The sequence below is a fragment of the Eschrichtius robustus genome, chromosome 12, assembly GCF_028021215.1.
Source record: "Eschrichtius robustus isolate mEscRob2 chromosome 12, mEscRob2.pri, whole genome shotgun sequence".
Lineage (NCBI taxonomy): Eukaryota > Metazoa > Chordata > Mammalia > Artiodactyla > Eschrichtiidae > Eschrichtius > Eschrichtius robustus.
The window spans coordinates 69,557,825-69,565,399 of record NC_090835.1 but is presented as its reverse complement, the minus strand read 5'-3'; the positions used below and the strand labels follow the sequence as shown (position 1 = coordinate 69,565,399).

Genomic DNA, 7,575 nt, shown 5'->3' with positions numbered 1-7,575 from the left:
CTGCACACCACAGCGAAGAGTAGCCCCTGCTCGCTGCAACTACAGAAAGCACACTCACAGCAACAAAGACCCAGTGCAGCCAAAAATAAATAAATAAAAATCAGTGGTGTTTCAGTACACTAACAACGAATTATCTGAAAAAGAAATCAAGAAAATAATCCCATTTACAATAGCATCAAAAACAATAAATACTCGGGAATAAATTTATGCAAGGAAATGAAAAATCTCTATGCTGAAAACTATAAGACGTTGATAAAAGAAACTAAAGAAGACACAAATAAATGGAAAGGCATGCCATGCCTCTGGATTGGAAGAATTAATACTGTTAAAACATCCATACTAGCCAAGCCAACTATTCAGTGCAATCTCTATCAAGATTCCAATGGCATTTTTTAACAGAAGTAGAAATAATAATTCTAAATTTTATATGGAACCACAAAAGACCCCAAAGAGCCAAAACAATCCTGACCAAGAAGAACAAAGCAGGAGGCATCATTCCTAATTTCAAGCTATATTATAAAGCTATAGTCATCAAAACAGTTTGGTGCTGGCATAAAAACAGACACATATACCAATGGAATAGAATTGAGAGCCTATTTATTAGAAAATAAACCCATTCATACACAGTCAACTAGTATTTATTAAGGGAGCCAAGAATACTCAGCGGAGAAGATAGTCTCTTCAATACAATGATGGTGGGAAAATTGAACATTCACGCATAAAAGAATAAAACTAGACCCCTATCTCATACCACTCACAAAAATTAACTCAAAATGGATTAAAGACTTAAAATTTTAAGACCAAATGACAAATGCTGGAAAGGGTGTGGAGAAAAGGGAACCCTCCTACACTGTTGGTGGGAATGTAAGTTGGTGCAGCCATTATGGAGAACAGTATGGAGGTTCCTCAAAAAAAACTAAAAATAGAGTTGCCATATGATCCAGCAATCCCACTCCTGGGCATATATCTGGACAAAACTATAATTCAAAAAGATACATACACCCCTATGTTCACAGCAGCACTATTCATGGTAGCCAAGACATGGAAATAACCTAAATGTCCACTGACAGAGGGATGGATAAAGAAGATGAGGTACCTATGAACAATGGAATACTACTCAGCCATAAAAAAAGAATGAAATAATGCCATTTGCAGCAACATGAATGTAACTAGAGATTATCATACTAAGTGAAGTAAGTCAGAAAGAGAAAGACAAATACCATATAATATCACTTATATGCGGAATCTAAAATATGACACAAATGAACCTATCTAGGAAACAGAAACAGACTCACAGACATAGAGAACAGACCTGTACTTGCCAAGGGGAAAGGGGGTAAGGGAGGGATGGAGTGGGAGTTTGGGGTTAGCAGATGCAAACTATTATATATAGAATGGATAAACAACAAGGTCCTACTGTATAGCACAGGGGACTATATTTAATATCCCATGATAAATCATAATGGAAAAGAATATTAAAAAGAATGTAGGGACTTCCCCTGTGGTCCAGTGGTAAAGAATTCACCTTCCAATGCAGGGGACACGTGTTTGATCCATGGTTGGGAAACTAAGATCCCACATGCTGTGGGGCAACTAAGCCCACGCATCACAACTAGAGAGAAAACCCGCACGCTACAACTAGAAAGAAGCCCGAGCAGTGCAATGAAGAGACCACGCACCACAATGAAAAAGATCCCACATGCCTCAACAAAGATCCCACGTGCCGCAACTAAGACCTGACGCAGCCAAAAAATTAATTAATTAAATAAATTAAATATTTTTCAAAATTAATTTAAAAAAATAAAAATAAAAAGAATGTATATATATGTGTAACTGAATCACTTTGCTGCACAGCAGAAATTAACAGCATATTGTAAATCAACTATACTTCAATTAAAAAAAAGAAAAGGAATTTAAAACTTAAAAAAAAGACAAATTGTAAGACTGAAAACCGTAAAACTCTTAGAAGAAAATAGGAAAAAACTCCTTGACATGGGTCTCGGCAATGATTGTTTGGATGTGACACCTAAAGCAAGTGAAATACATCAAAACAAACAAGTGAAACTACAAACTGAAAAGCTTCTGCACAACAAAAGAAATGATCAACAAAATAAAATGACACTACAGCATCGGAAAAAAATATCTGCAATTCATATATCTGATAAGGGACTAAATCTGAAATATACAAATAACTCACACAAGTCAATAGCAAAACCAAAATAAAACAAATACAGTTGACCCTTGAGCAACGTGGGCATTAGGGGCATCAACTCTCCGAGCAGTCAAAAATCCGAGTTTAACTTTATAGTCAGCCCTCCTTCTCCTCAGTTCCACATCTGAGGATTCAACCAACCACAGATTATGCAGCACTGTATTTACCATTGACAAAAACCCACGCATAAGTGGACATTTATAGTTCAAACCCGTGTTGTTCAAGGGTCATTATAATCCAATTAAAAAATGGGCAAAGGACATGAATTAACATTTTTCCAAAGAAGATATAAAAATGGCCAGCAGGTATAGGAAAAGGTACTCAACATCACTAATCATCAGGGAAATGCAAATCAAAACAACAAGATATCACTTTATACCTGGTAGAATGGCTATCATCAAAAAGACAAAGATAACAAATGCTGTCAAAGATGTGGAGAAAAGGGAACCCTTGTGTACTGCCGGTGGCATGGTAAATTGGTACAGCCATTATGGAAAAAAATATGGAGGTTGCCCAAAAAATTTAAAATAGAAATACTATATGATTCAGCTATACTATTTCTGGGAATATATACAAAGGAAATGAAATACTATGTCACAGAGATATTTGCACCCCCATGTCCACTGCGGCATTATTTACAATAGCCAAGACATGTATACAACCTAAGTGTCCATCAACAGATGAATGGATAAAGAAGTAGTGGTATATACACAGTGGAATATTATTCAGCCATAAAAAGGAAGGAAATCTTGAGACTTGCAACAACATGGATGGACCTTGAGGGCATTATGCTAAGTGAAATAAGTCAGTCAGAGAAAGACAAATACTGTATAATCTCACTTATATGTGGAATCTTTAAAAAAAAAAAAAAAACTCATAGAGAAAAAGATCAGATTTGTGGTTACCAGAGGTTGGGTGTGGGGGAATTGGATGAAAGTGGTCAAAAGGTACAAACTCCCAGTTATAAGATAAATCAGTACTGGGGATGTAATGTACAACTTGATAACTACAGTTAACACTGCTTTATAGTATGTGTGGAAATTTTTAAAAGAGTAGATCATCACAAGGAAAAACCATTTTTTCCTTTTCTTTAAATCTGTATGGATGATGGACATTAAACTTATTATGGTAATCATTTCACAAGATGTGAGAGTCAGTGCTGTACACTTGAAACTTACATAGTGCTGTATGTCGATTATATTTCAATAAAACTGTATGTCGATTACATTGCAATAAAACTGTCAATTATATTTTCAATAAAAAGTATTTACTTCAATAAAAGAAATAATTTTATTTATTTCTTGAAATAAAATTTCAAGAAATATTGAGAAAAAGACACTATCCACAGAGTAAAAAGGCAACCCACAGAATGGGAGAAAGTATTTGTAACATATATCTGATAAGGAATTAACATCCAGAATATATGGAGAACTCCTAAACTCAACAAGAAAATAGTTGATTCAAAAATGGACAAAGGACTTGAATAAACATTTCTACATAGATGATACACAAATGGCCAAGAAACACATGAAAAGATGCTCAACATCACTAATCAGAATTAAATGTAAATCAAAACTACAATGAGATATCACCTTACATCCACTGTGATGGCTACTATCAAATAAACAGAAAACAAGTGTCAGAAAGTACATGGAGAAATTGGAAACCTTGTGCACTATCGGTGGGAATGCAAAAGCTACAGCCACTGTGGAAAACAGTGTGGCAGTTCCTCAAACAATTAAAAGTAGGATTACCATATGATCTAGCAATCCCACTACTGCGTATATACCCAAAAGAACTAAAAGCAGGTTTTTAAGAGATATTTTTACACCCATGTTCACAGCAGCATTACTCACAATAGCTAAAACATGGAAGTAACCCAAGTGTCCATCACTAAATGAATGGATAGGCAAAACGCAGTATATGCATATAAAGGAATTTTTTTTTTTTTTTTTTGGCTGTGCTGCGCGGCTGGCGGGATCTTAGTTCCCCAACCAGGGATTGAACCCGGGCCCCCAGCAGTGCAAGTGCAGAGTCCTAACCACTGGACCACCAGAGAATTCCCCATATAATAGAATATTATTGAGCCTTAAAAAGGAAAGAAATCCTGACACATATGACTACGTGGTTGAACCTTGAGGACATTTATGTTAAATGAACTAAGCCAGTCACAAAAAGACAAATAATGTTTGATTCCACTTATGTGACATATCTAGAGTAGTCAAAATCATAAAGACACAAATTGTATGGTGGTTACCAGGGGTTGGGACGAGCAGAGAATGGGCAGATGTTGCTTAATGGGCATAAAGTTTCAGATTCACAAGATGAAAAGATTTATGAGGATGGATGGTAGTGATGGCTGCACAACAATGTGAATGTATTTAAGACCATTAAACTTTACATGTTAAAATGGGTAAGATGCCTATAGGCTACCATTTTCGATTATTTTTAGTAATTTTCTCTCTGTTTGCCTCCATGCCTGATTAATGTGTTCATAATCCTATTTCTTGATCTGACAATTTTCTACTTCATCTGTTGACTAGCTGTTATGGTAAATAAGGATTTATTTAGTTCTTTGTACCTTTTCTCCTGCCCTCATCCTTCCAGTAGAGTTATATCTCAGTTTTTTGCTAAATCAAGCAGTCTGTGTTTACATTATTAATACCATAAAAATATTGTTTCCTGCAAAGCTAAGTTTATACCTTTCTTACATACTTACTGTTTTTTCTGAGATCAATAATTGCCTGGTTTGTTTATTGGTTTGTTTCCAACGTATCTATTCTTAATTTTTTACACACTCCACTATATCTGTTACGTACCTACTAACACAATTTTCAAATATCGAACTCTGAGATATTCCAAATGTTCAACCCATTTGAAAACCGATGCCCTTCACGTCTCCATCCTCCTGCTGTGATCTGGACTGGTTATTCTCTGAGGTCTGCTATACAGCTGATATTCTAGAACATGGCATCATCCTTGACTACTTTCTTTCACACTACATCCAGTCTGCAGACAAATCTACTGCCTCTACCTTCAAAATGTATCCAGAATCTGATCTCCTCTCTCAACCTCCTCTGCTACCATCCTGCCCAAGCCACCATCAGCTCTCACCCAAATGACTGACAGTATCTCCTTAATCCTTCCACCCAACCCCCTTTGGCCTGCACTCCACACTATAGCCTTTAACAACATAGCTCAAATCATGTCTCATGTATTTATAGTGAAGTGTAAATAAAGAAAGGAGCTATGTACTGTTGGAAAAACAAAATGGGTAAGATGGTAAATTTTACGAGTATTCTAACACAATAAAAGAAATGTGGGACTTCCCTGGTTGCACAGTGGTTAAGAATCCTCCTGCCGGGCTTCCCTGGTGGCGCAGTGGTTAAGAATCTGCCTGCCAATGCAGGGGACACGGGTTCGAGCCCTGGTCTGGGAAGATCCCACATGCCGCAGAGCCGGCTAGGCCTGTGAGCCACAACTACTGAGCCTGCGCGTCTGGAGCCTGTGCTCCACAACGGGAGAGGCCGTGACAGTGAGAGGCCTGCACACTGCGATGAAGAGTGGCCCCCGCTCGCTGCAACTGGAGAAAGCCCTCGCACAGAAACGAAGATCCAACACAGCCAAAAATAAATAAATAAATAAAAATTTTGAAAAATGAATCCTCCTGCCAATGCAGGGGACACGGGTTCGATCCCTAGTCCGCGAAGATCCCACGTGCCGTGGAGCAACTAAGCCCATGCGCCACAACTACTGAGCCCGTGCGCCACAACTACTGAAGCCCGCATACCCTAGAGCCCACATGCCGCAACTACTGAACCTACGTGCCACAACTATTGAAGCCCGCGCACTCTAGGGCCTGCATGCTGCAGCTACTAAGCCCATGTGCTGCTACTACTGAAGCCCGCACGCCTAGAGCCCGTGCTCCAAAACAAGAGAAGCCACTACAATAAGAAGCCCGCGCACCACAACGAAGAGTAGACCCTGCTCACCGCAACTAGAGAAAGCCCGCGCGCAGCAACGAAGACCCAACACAGCCAAAAAAAAAAAAACATTAAAAAAACGAAATGTGAAGTGGAGTGTTTTCCTTAGAAGTACTTCTAGGACCACCCTCCTAGTCAGCAACCAGCAAGCCCCCAAACATTTATGGCCCATCTGGGTACCACTGTTCTATATGCAGGGGATCCTGCGAGAAGGACAGGGCCCTTGTGCTTGAGCAGCTCACAGACAAGTAGGAAAGGAGGCACGGAGATGCTTGGACCACTGCAGAGCATCTGTCGTCTGCTATTCAGACCTACAAAACCTGGAGAACAGAGCAGGAAACTTAATTCTGCCTCCTCAGTGTCCTGCTCGTACAGTGTCCCAGCCAGGGCCCACCCCACAGCCAACGTCCAGACCCACTACACACAAATGGCCCTTCTGCAACAGCATCTGACGTAGGTACCTGCCCTGATGTAGACCCTGCCCCGGGCCCAGTCTGGGTAAGTTTCTCCTGGTGGCAGAATCTTAATTCCTCCTTGGCGCAGTACCTCCCTCTTTAAAGGAGCTCCAGGCAGAAGTCTGGGGAGTCGGGGGGCTGTTTTTCAGTGATTCACCCACTAGGCTGCAGCTACAAAATCCCCAGAAGTTTCCTTTAGTTAACAAAGCAACTGGATGGATACACCATGCCTAATCTTGTTTACTGCATATCTACTAGAAAGTATTGAGTTTCAAAGAAACAAGTTTGATGCTTAATTAGAATTAGCCCCTGCCCTTATGAATGTAAATTGGTACAGCCACTATGGAGAACAGTATGGAGGTTCCTTAAGAAACTAAAAATAGAGCTACCATATGATCCAGCAATCCCACGCCTGAGCATATATCCAGAGAAAAACATGGTTCGAAAGGATACATGCACCCCAATGTTCACTGCAACGCTGTTTACAATAGTCAAGACCTGGAAGCAACCTAAATGTTCATTTACAGAGGAATGGATAAAGATAATGTGGTACACATATACAATGGAATACTACTCAGCCATTAAAAAGAATGAAATAATGCCATTTGCAGCAACATGGGTGGACCTGGAGATTATCATACTAAGTGAAGTAAGTCAGACAGAGAAAGACAAATATCATATGATATCACTTATATGCAGAATCTAAAAAAGTGATATAAATGAACTTATTTACAAAGCAGAAACAGAGTCACAGACTTAGAGAATGAACTTACGGTTACCAGGGGGAAGGGTGGGGGAGAGGGATAGATTGGGAGTTTGGGACTGAGATGTACACACTGCTATATTTAAAATATATAACTAATAAGGACCTACTGTATAGCACAAGGAACTCTGCTCAATATTCTGTAAAAACCTAAATGGGAAA

At 39.2% G+C, this 7,575-nt stretch overlaps 1 non-coding gene across 1 annotated transcript; it reads right to left on the bottom strand.

Moving 5' to 3' along the window:
* Positions 1–4,198: 4,198 nt before the first annotated feature.
* On the bottom strand, positions 4,199–4,271 carry TRNAA-UGC (transfer RNA alanine (anticodon UGC)). Its single transcript has one exon. It is a non-coding gene; the product is annotated as a tRNA-Ala (tRNA).
* Between the last annotated feature and the right edge of the window lie 3,304 nt (positions 4,272–7,575).